Genomic DNA, 20243 nt, shown 5'->3' with positions numbered 1-20243 from the left:
ATCACATCTGTTCTACAGCTGTCCTCTACTTTTTAGGAAGCTCTCACTTGGTTTGAGAAAACAGATATGGAAATTAACTGAACACTTACATTTGAGAGCATGACTGGAAGGGTTTTGGAGTGTCACTCTTCTTTTGTGAGCTCTCACATGGGTAATATGGCCATTCCCAGACTCCTGAGAGATTTTACAGTGCCATCCCTTGTGTCCCCTCAGAGCTGCACTAAGCAGTGATGTCACCTAGACTTTACATACTGTGCACAGGTGTAACTGAGGCCTTAGAGGTGCATTTTCAAGTCTGTTTTAAAGTTTTCTAAAACTGGTGGTCTTGTTTAATGTCTTCTAAACACACAGTATCTGTAGATAATTAACTCATTGAAGGACAGTTGTTATGAAAAAGCTAGAAGGCACATTCCTCCCTCAGGTGGGGTCTGATGAGGTCTGCTGAAGTCGCATCAGGCCATCACATAATTCATTTAATTTACTGAGTGTGCTGCCTTGGGGTCACATTATTGCTAGAAAACCTGAGATGATTTATGCCATGTCTGTACAATTTCCACACACAAACTTGCTGCAGACACACCGCAAAATCACGGTCATCAGCAAGATAAAAAGAGACCCCTCATAAGGCAATGTGTCTCTCAGGCTTCCTCGGCTGAGTTATGAATTACAGGGACACAGAAGAATTGAGGATTCTCTTACAGTAATTTGTAGAGGTTTGCCCTTCAAAGCCATCTCCTGAAATGTCAGACAGTAAAACTTGCCTTCCAGGAGTGCTGGCAATTTTCCTCAAGCTTGGGCGTCTCAGCCTGTGGGTGCAGGTGTTAACTTTAAACAGGGGGCATGGGTGACAAACACAAGGAGGCTGAACACCCACAGTGGAGCTCTGCCTGATGGAAGCCAGAAAGCACCATAGCCCAGAACAAGGCTCAAGATTCAATGACTCATGTCTCACTTATGGGATGCCTTGTGATTCCAGAGCACAAAGTGTTGCTGGCATGAGCTGTCCTGGAGTGACTACCCCTCCTTTATTTCAGCCTTAGGCTTAAAAATCAAGAATCAAAATCAAAACAAACAAAAAAATGAACAAAAATCTTCATCCTTACCAAAGCAAAAGGAAACATTCTTAAAGATGGCTTGTGTGTCTTCAAGTAGAAGGAAGTGTCTTGGGAATTAGGGATTTGCAGAAAAGTACAGGTGTAGGGCAGCATGGCAGGTATGAAGAAGATCCTACTTGATCAGAAAAGCTTCAGTGACCAATAAGCCTAATTTAAGTGTTAATCAAAGACCATACTGCCGTGAGAAGAGTTGGGGTGGGTTGGGAGAAACAGAGAACTTGTATCTAAGTTTGCATCAGAAAGGCATTTGTGCATAGAAATGAGGACAGATTTGAGTCAAATGAGACAGTGAAGTTGAGCTTCCCTAATTTCAGGGTCGGTAGTTGAATTTATCAGAAACACTCTTCCTCTTTCCTCTTTCACTGATTCATCTATTTGGTTCATCTATTCTCATCTATCAAAAGGTTCATACCTTTTGATCAAAGCAAAAAGGTCCTCAATAGTAGCAGTCAGCAGCTACCCTCTCTCATTTTTAATTCATTTGCCAGATTTTGAAAAACCATAACCAGACCATAAATAATGATAATCTCTTTCTGGAACATCCTGAGGGGTTAACAAACAAATACTGTAAAGTGCTAGGGGATTCCTAATGAATGCAAGGACTTTCTGATGGCTTTCCTCAGAAAGGAGAACACGATGAGGAAAGTGGATTGTGAATGGTTCTAATTGCACTAAAGGCCTTCAGAAAATATCTTGAAGTAGCCTCTTTTGAGCTGTATTTTTGAAGGTTTCATCTCCCTTATCTGTAGCAAAACTCATTCAATTGGGCAGTTATGACAGGAAGAAGTGTTTAATGTTCACATCTGTATTTTCTCAGCATCACTTTGACACTCAGTCTGTAAAAGAAATACTGGCTTTACAAGGATCTAGAGGCATAATGCCCTGAGAATTTAGTTTTTCAGTTTAAAAACACACACACAGAGAATTCAAAAGCAAAAATGTTCATATTTCAAAGGGTTTTGTAAGTAAGGAGGACAAGAAAATAGCCATAAAATTATTTTAGTATTGACAAAATCCAGCAGATGGGTGCATTATTCCTATTATGTTCTTCTGTCAGACTTCCATGGTAATAGTTCTCAGTGTATAGATAATAGCAGGGTCATTGCATGGCTGTGTTTCTATGAACTAATGGCACCTCTGATGTATTGACTTTAAACCTGCTTTATTAAGTTTATTCTCCTGAGTCAGATCCTAATATGCTGAAAATAATTGTATCCTTTGCAGAGCATCTAACCCTTGTTATAAATTTTTTAAGTCAGAAAAAAAATAAAGTCAAAGCTAGCTGGACTGCCATTTGTGTATTTCTTGATCTAAGTTGCTGATCTGTACACTCTTCTACTTTCACTTTGCCCCTTTGGACAACTGTTGTTACCATTTCCAACCGTATTTGACTAGATATCAATCAAGTATGGCCCATTCTGGGTACAAAACCATGTACAAAAAGGATTGGTGCTGCCTTAGATACCAATCTAGGCATCCCCAAGGAAGCAATGAAAGGTGGTGTTACTATAGCCAGCTATATATGGTTTGCCTGGATGGGAATTTATAATACTGTTGTCAAAGGAACTCAAAGTTAAAACAAGACAGCTGTGAAAAAAGACTAACTTAGCTATTGCTAAGGGTTCTGGGTGGGAGCTGTGTCAAGGAAATGGGCTTATGCCACCCATGTGGGTATAGATTATTGTCTTTTCTACCTAGCTGAAATAATGACATTTGTTTGTGCCAAGTTATTAGTAGTTTGCACTCTGTGCTTCAGTTTGAAGGTGTTATGTGGTGACCAAAAGTACCAATGGCAGTGTGTGACAGATGAAGGGTGCAGGCCTGGCCCACGGAAGGCAATAGTGAGTTCTGAAGGGTGCTGGCAGTGACAGGGTGTTAAGTGAATCAGTGAGCAACATGCTGAGAACTTTGGACTGGAGCCTAGGTTGCTTCACTTCCCCTCCCTGGGGCTTCCTGTTTGGAGAGTTTGCTTCTTACCAAGGGCTCAGATCCCAAATGCCTCATTGAAGTGTGTGTTGTAGTAGGCAAATTTTCAAGTGGGCCAAGCACCATGACCTAGACTGTTGTTTATGTGTGCTCCAGAGTGATCAAAAGGAGGTGTAGGAGGGGATGCAGATAATGCACGGGGTGACCTTCACTGAGGGGCTTAACGTCATTGCATCTCTATTTCCAGTAATGGGAAATGAAGATTGCTGCACACATCTCTAAAACTGCTGTTTAAATTTCTGGATATGATCCATTATTTAAATGTAGAAGATAACTCTAAGTGCTTCTGACGTTTTGTGATGGTGTGTCAGATTTACACTGCACATCTAGTTTGGGGAAAGGCAGTCAAAGCATGCTTAGTAAAATGGTCACCCTGGTCTGATGTTAAGTAAGAAATTTCATTCAAAATTAGCAGAACTTTTAAATCCTCTGGTCTTAGAAGTGATTGAACACTTCTTTGCAACTCCATACTTAAAAGAGCAAAATTGAGCAGTTTTGTGTATAATGACCTACAATGAATATATTCAGAGTACTAAGAGTGGAAAATACACATAAGATGTATCTCAGCTTCTTCTCCTGCATGGTGTGAGATTCAAAATTATGGGACCAAGAATGTTTAAATCTTTCTCACCCTTCAACTGCCTTCCTCAAGCATGTTCCAGTTAAAGAGTTGGTTATATGCTTTTAATGAGATGAAGCATGTCCTAAAGGTGGGTGGTGCTATAGGAAGGGAAAATAGGTTGTTCTGTGATCCAGTACAGGTACAGACTCCAAACTCTACCATGTCTTGGTTTGTTTTGCTTCTGAAATTCCACTTAAAACTGGAGAAGCAGATGGTGCATTGTAAGCCACCAGCAAAACAGCCAAGGTCATGGAAGCAAAATCTATAAAATGAACCTCAGAGTTATGGAAGCCCAGATGTCTGGAAATCTTTGAAAATTGCTGGCTTTTAAGTGCCTATTTAGTGGAACAGGATATATTTGGTTATACTGCAGCACTTTTATATTGGGATATTGCTTATTATGAAGATGAAATGTTGCCTGCTCCTTTTCCTCTTTACAGCTTTTGTTTAATTCTACATGAAGTATCATTTAGATTTGCAAGAGGTCTGTGTCTGGATCTGAACCTTGTTGAGCTGGGTGCTGTACTTTGTACAAAAGCTGTGCTATCTTTGAAAGAGCTTGTGGTCTAAATGATTAGTAGGAGGCAGGAGTATCTTCATTTTCTGCAGCCTTGTACAGTTGTTTACATAGAGAAGATACAAAATGCCAACAGATTTCAATTAATTAGCAATTGCTGATATTTTAGTGAGATTTTCACCAGCATCATGGAAATAAGAAGGACATGAAGGGCAGTGGGAGCAGTGTTTCATATTTGAAGTGTAGGGTGAGATTTTAGTTTTGCAGCACGGGTAAAACAAGAAATGTGAGGATGTGATCATACCATGTTATCCTGCTATTCAGTTACTTAGTGCCATTGCAGCCTTACTAGTGCAGGCTGTGATTTTTGTCAGCTGTTAAACTGAATTTAACTTCATCTGTTTTGGATGAGGGGTTACCCAGGGAAACTCACAGGGAAGACTGCTGGTAGGAAATGTTCATCTCTTTCAGGACTGACAACTCAGTGACACTAGTGACAAAAGGCTGTTGAACACAAATCATGGGACCTGGCATGGCAGGTGAGCTGTGTGTGAGCTCTGACTGCAGAGGTGGGCATCTGTGTGGATGAAGAGAGCAGACAGGGATCTCTCAGCTCTCCTGCTTATATTCCCAACAGTCTGCAGGGCATTCTAGAGGAAGGCAAATCCTTTCTCATACCATGCGCTTTCCATTACACCCAGGACCATTATGGTAGAGACAGGGCTGTCTGCTACAACTTTTACCTAATTTCACTGTTGTCTTTCTTCCCACCCCTATAAATGAATTTTTGCATCTGCTGCTTATGCCAGCAGATGCTTCTCCAGTAAACATTCACCTCCAGCAGAACCACAGGTGATGAAAGTAGCTCTGCACCTGGGATTTCCCTTTAGGCAAACCTCCCTTATCACTAGCCAGAAGTTTCACCCTAATAGGGTGGCATTTACTGCCCCTGGAAAAACCACTCTGTGCCTTTGAAATATTGACAGCTGAGGCTCAATGGAAATGAAGAAGAGGTAAAAGATGACGGACAGAAACAGTGTCTTTTGCTTTTCAAATAACTAGGTAGAGAGCTAGGCCCTTTACTAACTGATTTTCATTTGAAGTCCTTGTGTGCAGCTGTGTTCTATTCTGATTTTCAGGATAAATATAAAATGCAAAACGTTTTTCAGGAGCTGACCCTGTGCAAATGGCCAGCATGGAGTGATCCCTTAGGGAGTATTAGTTTGCATGCTCTTACTTTTCCAATGTGCACTCAGGTTGTGCCAAGGTAGAGCTATTGCTTTTACTTGAGTTATCAGGTGTCTTATTGTTATTCATATGGCTTTGACTCAGGCCGTTTTTTTCAGAGGATACAGCAAAGTTGTCAAGGTTCATTTTCATCAGGCTTGGACTCATTTATATGAAGGTATAATTTGTGGGGCAATTATTCATTATACAAACTTCTCACACTGTCCTAATAAATTTGTCCCTAACATTTTTTTAACCATGGTTAAAAAAAAAAATCTGAACATAAGCTGAAAAAAACTAAATTTTGGCCATTCCTTCCTAATGGACTGTGAACATATTTGTTATTGCTATAGGTTGTGTTTGCTGTTCATGCTCTGGTAAAAGTGTCCCTTAGATGTAAGAATTGCAAGCTCATTTTTTGGGAATTAATAGTCAGCTTTGTCTTAAGCAGTCTGCAGCAGCGTTTTACTTAACAGTAGATTTTCCCTTGGGTTATGGGAGATTGTCTACTAGCATTTCTTCCCTATTCATAGCCTTCCCACAGGGATAGAAATGGATGTCTAAAGCAATAGGAGTGAAAAGGCCAAGGCAGACTTTGGGCATGGTCGCTGTTGCAGACATGGACTTGCCTATGCATGGACTTTTTAAAAGTATATTTGAGAGACATTATCTTTTGAGAAGAAAAACACTGTAGTATCTGTTATCTGCATTCTTTACTGCCACACTAAGCCAGAGTGACAAAACTATGCACCCAGCTTTTAATGAGGCCTCAAAGTTTGCCTGGTGGCTGGAGGTTGGCTACTGTGTTATAGGGTTCGTCAGCTGAGATGACAGGTAAAATCCATATGCCTATCAAAGGGGGCAAGAGGGGGAAACACAACTATTTTGTTTCTTAAAGTGTGAGTATCCAGAAATTTCATTTCCCATTCTGTCAGTGGCTCAGCACATGTTCTTAGTGCAGTCATAAGGTTAACACTTCAAAGAATGTCCATTCATTTTGAAGGTCTCAATATCTGAAAAATTTCTTTATTTTTTCTTGGAAGTGCTTGGAACTTTAAAAACTGCTCTTGGAACAAAAGGTATCAAAATTTTGTACTTTATTTATGGGGAGATTTGCAGTTAATATACTTCTAATCCCCATGATTTCCAAAATCAGTAGTCATTTTTGAGAGTGTTGCCTTTATCTTCTGTGGGTCTGGTTTCATCCTGTACAATGGATATAGTCACGCCTTATGCTTTACACAGGTGTTGCAGTGTATGATTAGTGTACAGGAATGCTTCATGATCACTGAGTGTTGAAATTTCCAGATATAATTCAAGGGGGGTTTTGCACTATCAGTAGCTTTGATGCCCTTGTTCTTCAGCGATTGCTCCAGTCTCCATTCTCAAGGATAATCATGCAGCAGATTTTGCTGAAGGAAGGTGTGTGTATTAGTGGTGCTTAGACCAGGACAGTACCCCTGGCTCATACTCATTGTCCTGTAGGGATGTATTTTAAGCTGGGAAGTCACAGGGCCACATTGTGAACAGTAGTCCCTGCCACCAAGTGTAGCTTTAAGTCCCCCTAATGCTGGGTAAATGCTGTGAGCTCCTGTTTCCTGTGTGCTTCATGGAAGGTATTTGCTGTTGGATCATAATCTGCTCTTACTGTGCTGTCACATGTTGGTATTCCAACCACAGAGTTGAAAAGGAGAAAAGTAATTATCTTAGCATTGTTTTTTAGTCTGTTTCATTGGAATTTCTCCAACTTGACCTATCAGTGGTGAATGTATTGTAGAGAAATGTATTAATAACAAAAACTTATTATATTTGTTTAGATTCTTTAAAAAATATTTTAAAAATCTTCTTCCTTTGCTTGTAAATTTGGGCATAGTCTTGAGTATGTGGCTAGCTGTTAATTTTTCAAATTAGTGGCATAAGCCAGAGGACTTAGGAGCCAGAGTCTGACTGGACATCTTTATCTTCTTTTGCAGTGGAGTTACATTACTCCATTTGAGTATTCTCTTATACCAGTATTCCTTCATAAGATCAAAATCAAGCCTACCCTGAATTTTATTCTCCCCAGGATAATGCTTTTGACTAGAATCTGACTTGTGCAGAAGGAGGATGTTTGTGTGAGCAGAAACCCAAATACAACTGGAAATACATCCATGGAAATGTAAGGAACAGAAAGGCCAGTGATACATTTAACAAATGCTTGTGTCTGCTGAGGTGTTCATTTTCTTGCAAGTTGAAATAATTTTCTGCAGCCATTTATTTTTTTTTAAGCTCTTCTGGAAAAAAAGTGGTGTCTTGAGTCATTCTACTGTTTATCACCATCCAAATCAAAGGGCACAGAATTAGGTTTGGGTTTTCACAGCAAAGATTGATGCTGACACACAGTTGTCCTTTCCTCCTCCTCAGCATATCAAGACCAAATGTTTTGCAGATTATAAACTTGGTCCTGGTGAGGAGTCTGAAATAAAACTTCTATTGTCTCAAGTGTTTCAATGTTTGCTCTAAAGAAATCATCCACTTTTGTGGTTTCTTTTCTTCTTCTGCAGAAAAGGAGGGGGATGGGGAAGTCATCCATCCACATCTTGCAAGCTTAGTTTTAAAAGTCTGAAAGCAAAGAGGCCATACAGTCCACCCAAAACCTGTGCTCATTGGCAGCCTAGAACCAGGGACAGTGTATACTTCAGAATCAGTTTGTCTCAAAAACTGTACAGCCTGGAAAAAAAAAATCAGTGATGGTGTTTACAAATTTAAAGTAAAAAACCCCGTATTTTTATGCATCTGAATCAACGCAAATGCTTACTTCTAAGAGGACCAGAAAAATGCTATTTCAATTCCTTTTTATAATTCACTCTTTCTTTCATCTCTTGTTCTTATCCTTCAGTGGATTGTGTTGGATATGAGGAACCACTGAAATAATGCTGTGCTGATGCAAAAGGTTAAAGAAGGTCATCTCAGAGATAGGGTGTGTGCTCAGATTATTTTGCACACAAGGCAAATTTAGCTTAAAGCATGACAAATCTTTTGCAAGGCCACCCAATGAGCTGTGGTATATATATTACATAAGTTAAGGCTACAGCCATGGTGTCTACAATGAAATATTGATGGTTTAGGGACAGTGGTAGAGATGGCTTCAGAAAAGACTGGATGCTGTGTTATCACCCTAAAACTATTGCTAACCTACAATGTTGCTATTGTGATTTATGTAATGACAGAGCAAAACCAGAGACCAGTAGTGTGGTGTTTATGTGTGTGTCTGTGTATGTGTCTGTGGCCTCCCCTAAATTTCCGGGCAGTTAATTCTGTTTTATCTGGTGTGTAGACATATTTGCAAAGATAGGCAGTATTAAGTTCTGAGGAGAGAGCTTTAGCACATGAATAGCCACTTGTTGGAATGTATTTATATGCATGCACATACATAAAACAAACAAAATTCAACAATGTACATGTAATTAAATTGGAGAAATGTTCAGTGTTAAGATTCCCACAGCATCTGTTCATAGGCATGAAAAAGCTAATTTTTTCTGCAACTTCTCATCTCCTTTATTCTCTTGATTTGCTCTTTATTTTTAGTCTGTTTGAAACTTCCTAGTGCAGGAGAATCAAAGCCTAAAAAGCAGGATTGCCTAACTGGAAAAGCCATAGCATTGTTATGATTAACTTGGCATGAGTAGAAATTCTGGCCAGAGTAGTACTGCTATCAGTAGTTGACTTGATTCCTGATGATGGGGATGGGACCCCTGAATAAAGCATACAGGTTGCAGGGACTCTTCATTCTTCTGTGTAATGTGGTCTCATGTAGAGAATATAGATGCCCCATCATCTCTAAAGACAGAATCTCTTTAGTTGGGGAAAACAGTGAGAGGCCTGCACAAAGAAAGAGAGAACTTTATGCTCTGGAGGGGAAGGAAGGCTACAGAGGAAATCCCCAGTGTGGAGTTCAGGAGGCTGTCTTTATGACATTTCATTCTTTGCAGTTCTCTCACAAGTCTCACTGGATTGGTTGCTCTCTGCTAAAATTCCTGTGGCGCGTTTCAATCTGTTCTTTCTTAATTTCCTCAAGCAGGCTGGTGCATTTTCTTGTTTACTTAAATCTTTGTCCCTCCATCTCAAGGTAGTTTTTTCCTCTCTGTAGCTGTTAAGTTACGCACAAGGTCAGATGATTACTCAGAACTTCCTGGAAAGCCTCTTGTTTGTTTTAGACAAAAACACTCAGAAAGTTCCTCAGCATTTCCAGCAGAGCTGTACTGGCAGTGGCCTGCCAATCCTCCAACTATACTTACTGCATTTTTTAGAAGATGTGTTAAAATAATTTTTAGCACAGTATTAAACTCAGAGTATGTCAGCATTGTCCCATATTTTTCAAATGCAGAGACTCTTTACAAGGTCTCCTGCACCTCAGTTAATAGAAAAAACATCTCCTCACTCCCTGCGATGACAGTGTGACAGTCAGGCTTTTCGGTGTTCCCCACCAAGCCTGACATCTTCAGATTAGAATGTTCCACTCCAGGCACAAATTTGATACCTTTACAGCTCATCTTCCCCTTCTACACACAGGCTTTCAGTCTTACTCAGTTGGTGAGACCTCACCCTGCTTCAGACACTTCCTGCACGGCACAGACTCAAGGAGCGAAACATAAGTATAATGAAGAATATAAAAAGAGTGGAAAAATAAAACCAAACACGAGCTCAAGTGTCTTGGCACACAGATTCTCTTTAGGCTCACAGCTCCTGGTGGCTCATTCCAAAGCACTTGAATCTATAAAATTGGATGGAATATTTCATGTGATGTTGGGAGATGGAGCAATCATTTTAACATATTTATGACTTGATACATCCCTCTCTAAGCAAAAACAAGTAAGGGAGCACTGAGAGGCTGCTGTCTGTATTTATGTGTAAAGATTTAATTCTCCAAAGAGCTATCACACTGTGGGAGAATTAAAGACAGACGGCAGTTCCTTCCTGATTCCAACCTCGGAGTCCTTCACACCTACGCCATGAGATGTTCGTGGGAAGGAGGTCTACAAGCTGTTGAATTCAGCTGTTATCTTGGAAATGATAGCTCTTTAAATAAGGCCAATATGAAAATGCTACCAATGTGGCTAAATTAGTTTAGAGTCTACTGGTGCACTTACAATACTGTTTTTAATCATAAGTTCTGCTGGCATCTTAGCTTCAGCTACCATCAACTGTACAACACTTTAAAAATTGATTCTGAGAGCTCCACAGAAGGGGCCTGTACTGACTTGGTCTCCATGAGCTGGTCAAATATTGGTGTTGAAGACTAAATCATTTTGCAATCATCTCCTTAGTTTGCAGCATGTGCCTGCATTCTTTCTCCAGGAAAACAAGGTGGAAGGACAGGAAGCTGTTGGTGATGGGACCTGTGCTCAGCAACAGCAGGATTCAGAGATCAAAATGACTTTGAGCTGTTACCTTTCTGGCAGCCCTGAACCTCACTGGAGTTTAGGCATATGAAGGAACAGGGTGAATCTCAAAATAGACTATTGATTTCCATGAAAAAAAAATTAAAATAAAACCACAAAACTCAAAAAAACCATGGAGTACCTGTGCCTGTGCTACATGAACTACTGCTCTTCAGCCAGGTGAGTCTTGCTACCAAACAACATTTTGTGGAACTTAATACAAATGCTTCGGGGCTGAATTGCTTTCCAAAATACCAAGACTTTCTATTTAATTTTTTGGCAAGTCCAAAGTGTATATTCTATAGATATGCCCCTGATTTGTTTGGGTCTTTTCCTTCACAGAAAGGAGGGTACTGCAGAAGACAGAGCAAGGAAAAATAACTTTTTGTTGAACTCAATGAATTCAGTTCAGCTGGTACTGGAAGAGTGAGGATTTTTTTGTTTTTCCTCTCAACATGCCGGGAAGGCCTTTGCAGTAAGGACTAGGCAAAATGTAAGTGCAATTTATCATTCCTGTTGTTTTATTGTATCAGGAAGCTGGGAAACTTGGTTTTGTGAGTGGCTGTTGCTAATTCGAGATCGCCGTCTTTTCTCATTAAAAGCAGGTTTTGGCAATTTGTTCCAAAGTGTCATGAAATACTGAGTTATAGTGAAGCTGTGGTTTACTTCCTCTGACAAAGGATTAGTCAAGGGTGAAATGATGAGAACTGGTAGCACTTAGTGTGCTCTGCTCAAAGGTCATCAAAACTGGGTCATACTGGTGCTCATGTAGAGCTTCCCTGGCTCACAGCACATGAGGTCAAGTTCAGACCCAACTTGGGAAGTGTCTTTAACATTGAAACTGCAACCTTTAGATTGTAGTTGCAATTTCAACAAAATAATTTTGTATGATCATAGCAGAAAAAAAATTCATATCCTCTGTCTTTATGAAAGACCGGTGCCAAATTATAGTGATTTATAGCTATTTTGAAACAGGATCCAAGCCCCACAAATATGTTCACAAAGTTTATGAAGATTGTAACCAGTTAACACTTTACTTGCATGAGAGAAAAGCTTCAACCTTTTAGTGCAAAGTTTAAACATTATTTTTGTTGGAAAACTTCTAAAAATTTCTAATATTAGACATTATAACATTTTTCCATTCTTACATGTGGAAGAGTGTAGCATCTTTCTCTAGTTCAGCTTTTTAGCTTTAATGTTTCTGAAATAGAGAGATCAATATTATTTTGGATCCTTAATCAGAAACTGGCCAGACATTAGCATTCAAACATGACAGCAATTCTGTAATAACAAGAAAATTATGGTTAGACCAGGCAAGTAAACTCTGCAGAAAGGAGCAGATTACATCCTTGAGGAAAATAGACAGTAGTTGTGGACGCTTATATTTTGCTATGCTGATTCTAATTGTTGCATTCATGGTTTCTCAGAGCTCAGGAGTCAGTTATGTTCAGGCATTCAAAGGCATTTATTAGGACAGGAAGAAGTTTGCCAGCTGATTTCCCACAGACTAGTTCACAGCCAGATGCTGGAAGTTTACAGCTTCATGTCTACTAATAAGGATTGGTTTTAAACCAGCAGACCAGAGAAAAAAGTGATTTGCTTTCCTTAACTAGTTCCCTTAATTCTTTCAACTCTTGCATTCTCTCTTTCCTAGACTTGATTTTATTTGCCATGCAGCGCATTGGTGGCTGAATGAATATGCATGAAGTGTGCAACACTTGTTTAGCAACTGAGCAATTGGTTGTGAAAATTGCCTGCTGGAAACATTTTCTACCTAGGTGGCTCTGCTTATGCTGTGTTTTGTTGTTTTTAACTTGCATCCCCTCCCCAATTTAATTCTGAGTAAGTGATCCTACTAATAGGTATGAACTCAATTTGTAAAAGCAATTTGTACATTGTACCTGCAAATCAATAAGGATGGATTGCTTGTTCAATAAATCTTGTACTCATCTACTCTGTAGTTTAGCCTAACAAACTCTACTAGTAGTTTGCCTAACACTAGACTAAGCCTCTTCCTTACCTGGATGTATATTTTTTGAGATTGTTAGCATACTGCTGTCCTTATGCACAACTTCTTTCTGCACAGAGTCTGTGAGCATTCCTGCAAATAACAGAAGCTCAGTGCTTTCATGCATAGTAACCACTCATCTTCAAGTTCCTGGAAAAATAGCAAGAGGGGAATGAAGGAGGTCAGAACAAACTACAGCTGGGAATGCATGACTATATCTGTGTATATTATTTTCCTGCTATTCTGCCATTCCTTGTGATTCACATAGTCTTATGCTTTTTAAAACAGGGAAAAACTCAATGAGACAGAAGGATAATGGTAAATGCCCAACAGCTTTGGTGATAGAAGCATGATATTCTTTAATTCAGATTTCAAGTGATTTGTTTGGCTTATATTTGAACTATAATTTAATTTGTTTTTTTAGAAGACTAAGGTTATGAAAGAGCTATTGCTGAATAGTTTTTTTGTAATGGATAGTCTAAAGCTTCCCAGAAGGTCTTAGAAACACAGGAGCTCACTACTAATAGTGACAGCCATGTGTTTTATAATCTTTCCTAGGCAGTACATCAATCTAAGGTGGAAGGAATTCATTACAAGCATCTCGAGGAATGGCCATCCAAGTCTCACTTTGCCAGCAGAAGCTTGGTAGTATTTACTTAATAGTAATTCACCTCAGGAGATTCCATTTTGTAGATTTGAAGTTAGGGCGTTCTATATCAATAACCTTCAGGGTAAGCACAGAGTAACATTTCTCTTACAGCTCTTTTCTGCTCCTGCTGGGGAAGCTCTGCCAGTAATGCTGAAGAGTAGCTAGGACTCATGGCTCAGCTGGCTCAGCTAATGAGTACCATTTGTGATGTCTGTGTCAGGTCTCTAAGCACTAGACCAAGTTATTTTACACTCACTGTGAAACCCTGTCAGAAAAAGATAATTTTGAATTACCACCAATCAGGGCTGAACTATTGATTAAAAAGGGTAAGGTTTTGTATGTCATAACCTCATACCAAAAGGAGGAATGTGGCAGTTCAAAGCAGGGGGAATGATAGCCTTGCTTCTGATAATGCATGCAAAAGTTGCACAAAAATCCTCAATACTGAACTTTATTTGGAGAGGCAGGCGAGCAGAAATATGTGCCTAATTCCAACATTTAACCTCACCTTGCTTCCAGATTTGTAGCCTTTGTGCCTTACTCCGTCAAGTAACATGCAAGGACTAGATTTTACAAAACCATAGATGATCTACAAGGGGTGGATTCTGGTGCATTTTTGTGTGATGCAGTTTTGGAAGTCTAGCAGCTACTTAATACTTCATAAAATAATGATTTATAGCTTCCTTAGTAATTAATCTTTGTCTTCATTTTTGTACTGTGAATCTTCAGATCTCAAGGAGAGGTAGCTGAGTGCAGTTCTTTCTTCTTGGATTATTCTGGCACAGATACTATGTTTTCAAACATCTTATTTCACTGGTGGAGGGAAAGAGAAGCTCTTAATTCACTGTGTGGGCTTTTTAACAGAGACTTGCCAGCCTAATCTTGTGAAACTAAGACATTTTATTAATTCTGCCACTCAGTGGAACTGCTGTATCTTTACTGTGTTTGACATTTAACAGTTCAGTCGAATTTGTCCAAAAGGATTGGGAAGTGGGGGGGGAGAGATAAAGGGGGGATGGTGGTGGGGCAACTGAAATCTACTTCCCTGCTGAATTTAAACAAAATTTAGCAGAAACGAGTATTTGTCAAGATGAAGCAGCCACTACTACTTGTGCTGGTAATAAGAGCAAGCAGCAGGCATCATTGATGTAAAAGAAGAGTGGTCTGCAGCCCTTGCTGGGCTCACTGAAGACAGATAAATCCAGGGCAGGTCTGAAATGGCATTTGTTTTGGTGCTGCTGCCCTGGAGAGTCAGTGGGCATGACAAGAGCAAGAGAGGGACCTGTGTTGAGCTGAGCTGAGATGCTTGCAGCAGAGCCGCCTCTCAGCCGGCGGTACTGATGCACAGCCTGCTGGACTTCTGCCTTCCAAACAGTTCCTCAGCCAGGTCTTCATTTGTTCACCTTCAAGTGTCTCTGGCCAACCCTGTTAAAGTTTCAAGAGGGCTTTTTGAGGTTGGTTCATAATCAGAGGTATTTTCTTGTTAGCCATCTCTTGGTAAGTGGGTAAGGAATTTTAAAGGCCTTTTCCATCTAGACAGCAGTTGTTTGAGTCACCAGTTGTTACCCATCCTTTGGAAGAACCTCTTTTATTGCTTCCATGAACTAGACTTGAAGCTTAGTTCTGTTTGACATACCTACAATTATTACCAATGAGTTTTATAGCAGAATAAGAAAGAGAAACTTTGTATTTCTACAGGAAGGCATTTCCTGTGTGTTTGATTCAACATCCAGTATCAGGGGTTGTACAAGCAAAGAACAAAACTATCAATTTACGAATTATAACTTTCATTAAAACACGTTGCATTTGCTTTTGAGTAAAGCCCTAACTTTTGTTTTCTTGTTCTTCAAAAAAAATTTTTTTAGTTGAAAGTCTTGGGATGTTTTAGAATTTATATCAAAAAGCTGTGGCAAATCTAGATGACACTACTTCTTGTGGGTTTTTGTTTGTTCATCCAAAATCAGAGGATCAAGGTACAAAAAGAAGCAACATTATTTGTTCATTATTTTAAGAAATGTAAACTAAACTTCAAGAATAAGATAATCAATGGGGACTCTTCTAGTTACAGGCTCTGTTTTTATTCCTTTCCATACCTGATCTGACACCACAGGTGTCACTATTTCTTGAGAAAATATGGATATTAAAGTGATTTAATTATTATTTTTTTATAGTTCCTAAGAACAAGGAGTACCATCCTTAGAGGAAGTATAACCTGGCAGTAAGCCAACATGCCTTACAATGAAGTCTGGTGGGTTGGGCAGTGTCCCATGAGGCCTCAGTAATTTTTTGTAAGGTATTATACCAACACTACCACCTACAGGAGTTCAGCAAAAGGGATACAGCCTTTCACAAAAATTCAAAATAGAACAGAAATCAAGGTTCTTGGAGTATGGTCTGATCTTCCTCAAGAATCCAGCATTTTGGGTAAAATCCTCAGCTGTCAGGAACTATTATGCCACAAATCTTGCCTCAAGAATCCAAACACTTCTATGGAGAACCATACTTTGTGAAAGGCAGCTCTTGTTGCGTTGTAACCCATTGTGCTAGCAATTTAAATACTCTTGTTCTTCAGGTCTTAAGTGTGAGCATATATGATTAAAATATAAACCTGACAGACATCCATAGATCAGAGGCCAATCTGCACAAAAATTTGGCTTAATGTGCACATTCGAATTTTGGTTTATGTATAGGTGTATATCAGTGCCAGTATTTTAGGCTGTGGAAGTTTTATTGCTTGGACATGTGTTGTATATATTTCATTGCTTTTTATTAAGCTGCTATTAGGCCAGCACAAACAGAACTCTCTGAAAATAGATGGAGGCTATTGAAAAGAAAATACATCATTACTTGTGGTATATTTCAGTCTACTGGACTTTGAGAGATTCTGTTTCCAGTCATTCACTATCACTGCTTACAGTATTTCAAATTATTTACCCGAAGTATGGAAATTGTGAAGCGGTAGCTTTGCAAGGTATTTACACTGAATAAATGTCAAGTTATATTTCCTCATTTTATCACTTTCTTGTCAGTCATTGCCAAGCTGAGAGAGATGATCCATAAATAGCAGACAAGTTTAATTTTGAATCTATAAAAGAAAGGAGTGCTAAACGTTCTTGTCCTGGGTAGTAAGGCATTTAAAATTGTGCTCAAGCTCAGTGGGTTTCAGTGAAGCTTAGCTATAGAAAAGCAATAGACATAGTTGCTTAGCACCCCATGAAATCCACTTTTCAATAAAATGCACTAAAATGCCAATTACATGATGACTATCCAATTTATCAGTGAGAAATAAATGTATTGAGAGTTGCCATGGCTTCTATTTGATGTTGTCTCCTATCCTTATTGGCATTTTATTTTCCTCTGACAGGTAGAAAAAGCTAGAGTTTCTGAAGTGATGAGATTTGACCCATGGGATTTGTTCCAAATGCCCAGTGTTTGCGTATTTATATCTCCCAAACTTGCTAGGAGTTTCATTCTTGCTTTGAGCATATTTCAAGCTCAGTCCATCAGGGGTGTCACCTCTGGAAGCAGTCAGAGCATATATTCAAGTGTTTGGCCTGAGTAAGAGAACATTTAGGACAAGGTTCCTGGTTGGTTTGTTGACTATGGAGTGGAGAGGCCAGCCTCAGGAGCTTTACTTGCAGCTCCTGCAAATTGGCTGTTGTAGTAGCTGGCTGCACTTCCCGGGTGGCTGAGGGGGTTTCAGTGCAGGCACTGCTCAGAAAGAACATTCTGTTTATTAAAAGGAGGTGGAGGCACCTGGGAAAACAGGTCAAGAAAGCAATTGATTTCAATAGTTTATCCATAACTTCAATACTCTCTTTTCTTCAGTTTTTCTAGGTTAACGATAATGCTTTCAGATGTGTTTTCTAGTTAAGGAGATAAATTAAGAACTTTTCAAAAACATGTGAACTGTGGAACGAGGCAAACAAAAAAATCTGTGGGGGAGTCAGGCAGCAAGATTCAGGGGCTGAGCTTAGATGCATAGGCAAAACTGATAATAAAACATTAAAATAGAGAAGTAGAACTGACTCGCCCTGAACTGTTGAACAATACTTCCTGTCAGCTCTGAAAAAGACACTGGCACCAAGCAATAGAATATAAGGTTACTGGTGGTCATCATATTTATAAAGGAGTCTTGAATAGCTACAGCTGACTGTAGGACATTGTAGAAACAAGTTTTCAAGCTACATGTAAAACTATTGCTGTGAGATATCAGAGGAGCTCTCAGGAGTCTCTGCTACAAACTCCAAGCAGTAGTGTTTGGGAAGCTTCTCTTAATTAAAATTTCAGACAGAAGCAGACAAAAAAACCCCAAAACCCCAAACAACCAAAACCCAAAGGCGTGAACGAGAAAGAAAACCGCTGAAACAATTGTGTCTGCAAAGTCAGACATCCAAAAGGTCACAGTTCTTGGTTCTACCCTGAGGTCCCTTGGGTATTTAAACCTAGTATTTTCACAATCTTCTCTATATTAAACCTTGTAAACCACTTAAGACACTTAAAATTAACAGTGCCAGTGTCGATTTATCTGTCCCTGGTGTTAGATGTTAAGCTTCAGATTGACACATACTACTTCACTTTATAACCTGGATTGAAAAGTTCTGATATGAAAAAGATAACAGGTTTACCCAAAATAATTAAAGATGAGCAGTAGAATAGTAATAATTGTAACCTCAGAGACTCATAATTAAAGTTTACCATTGAAACTTTTGCTTTTCCCATCATAGGGTAAGTATGGCTTTTTAGGCAAGGGGTTAACTAGCTCATTCTCTTGGGCCTTTGACCAAATAATGTGTTGTGAATCTGAAATACCCACATGCAGACATCACACACTGCATGATGGCACTGAAATAATTTTAGTATCTTTTTCTTGAGAGTAGTGGACTTGAGAAAGTTTCTCTATTGGTGTATTACAAGTTTGCAAAGCACACAAAGACCCCGGCCTTTGCGTCAGTACTTAAGAGAAGTGGCTTGTTTTGCTTTGGGGAATCTAGCTGATACATTCTGCATCTGGTCAGATGTTTGCACAGTCAGGACTGAGTAGGCATATTTTTGTTTTGTTTTGTTTGTTTGTTTGTTGTTTTTTTGTTTGTTTTTTTTTTATTTTCTGTGTATTACCATAATTAGGGTAGGTGGAAAGATGGAATAGTAGCTCTATGTGTGCTTTGCCTTTCATAAAAAAATAAATACAGTTGTCAGTCCTTCTCAATCTACCTCTATTTAAATTCTAAGAATGAGTTAACCAAAGACACAGTTTCCTTAAGATGTCTAAAACTGACTTTAAAACTGGGTATAAAACACCACCCATCATAAGCACATTGTGTGTTATTTAGTCTATTTGCAAGTCTAAAAAGCACTATATTTATTTTGTTGACCTCTACACTTGCACTGAACTTTGTAGGTGGGGCCGTACACAGCATGATTGTTTTTCTGTGCTGCTGGAAAACCGATCTGTTGGTCAGCCTTAATGCCTCACTGTGATTTTGCAGCTGCATCTCAGCTACCAGCCAGGGACTTCACAAGAACCAGGAATAGATCTGGCAGGCTGTCTACCTGAGGGATGCCCAGTACCCCTCTTACAAGATCCATTATACTGAAGTGCCCTTAATGTGACACCGTTGTCCTTTATTTGTAGCATTTCGTCTGTTCGCTAAGCAATGCCAGAACTCTGAGCTGGCTTCCTAATGATGGACAGAATCAGTAAGGGAGAGTCTGAGCAATAGTAATGTATATTTTCTGTGTACACTGAGGAAGTGTTCCTGGAAAAGGAGTGATCACAAAAAAATGCTAACACTTTCTCAGTAACATGAGCTCCAAATTGTTCATAGGGGTGAGTCTAGTTTAAGATCTCTCTCCAAATTGTGAATTTTGAGAGCAATCTAATTCTTAACCAGTTTGCACACCTTTATCTCCAAAGTTCACTGTTTCTGTGTAAAACTTCAAATAATAGAGGTGAGCAGCAAAATAGCAACTTTTTCTAAGTTTTCCCAGAAGGGCACTCTTCATACCAACAGCTGTCATTGACATTAGTTCAGCACCCACTTGTCATGCACCATCTACTCCGCAGAAATAATCTGTACATGCCCTGATTCTCAACAACCAACTGGAAGAAAGCTGGGGCAGTCTGGCCCTAGCTGGGCAGAAGTTGGGGGACCCTTGACTTGCTACAGCTAAAAGCTCCATGCGATCAGTTGATAACCAGGTGTTGGTGCGTGGTACCTCATGCATATGGCAGAAATGAAATGGATCTGTAGCCTGAGTTTTGTGTGTGGCAATGAAAAAGGCTCCAGTGCTTGATTAAAGACTTGCAAGATGGTTCTTGACCACACAGTTTGGCTTAATAAAATTGCTGAGTTTTGATAGCTTCATTTTAAAATTGTGAATGCCATTAACTACTGGTGTGGGTTTGGTGAGGATGTTATTTCCACCAGCTTTACATCTCTGTGAAGCCAATTACTTCTACATGGCTTGGTTAAATTCCAGTTTACACAAGAGTGAGGTCAGAATCAGGTAGCCTCCATGAGTTAAATGGTGTATGTAGTGACTATTTGCTATTTTTAAGTCATATGAGTCATATGAATATACTGACTGTGGTGCTGTGTGTGGCAGTTAGGGAGATCTTTAGCCCTGTTTGTCTGCTGATGCTAAGAGAATGCAGAAAGAATTAAAAGGTAGTTTGAAATGACACTAATTTGCTTG

This window comes from Cinclus cinclus, chromosome 2, assembly GCF_963662255.1.
Source record: "Cinclus cinclus chromosome 2, bCinCin1.1, whole genome shotgun sequence".
Lineage (NCBI taxonomy): Eukaryota > Metazoa > Chordata > Aves > Passeriformes > Cinclidae > Cinclus > Cinclus cinclus.
This window is presented reverse-complemented; position numbering follows the sequence as displayed.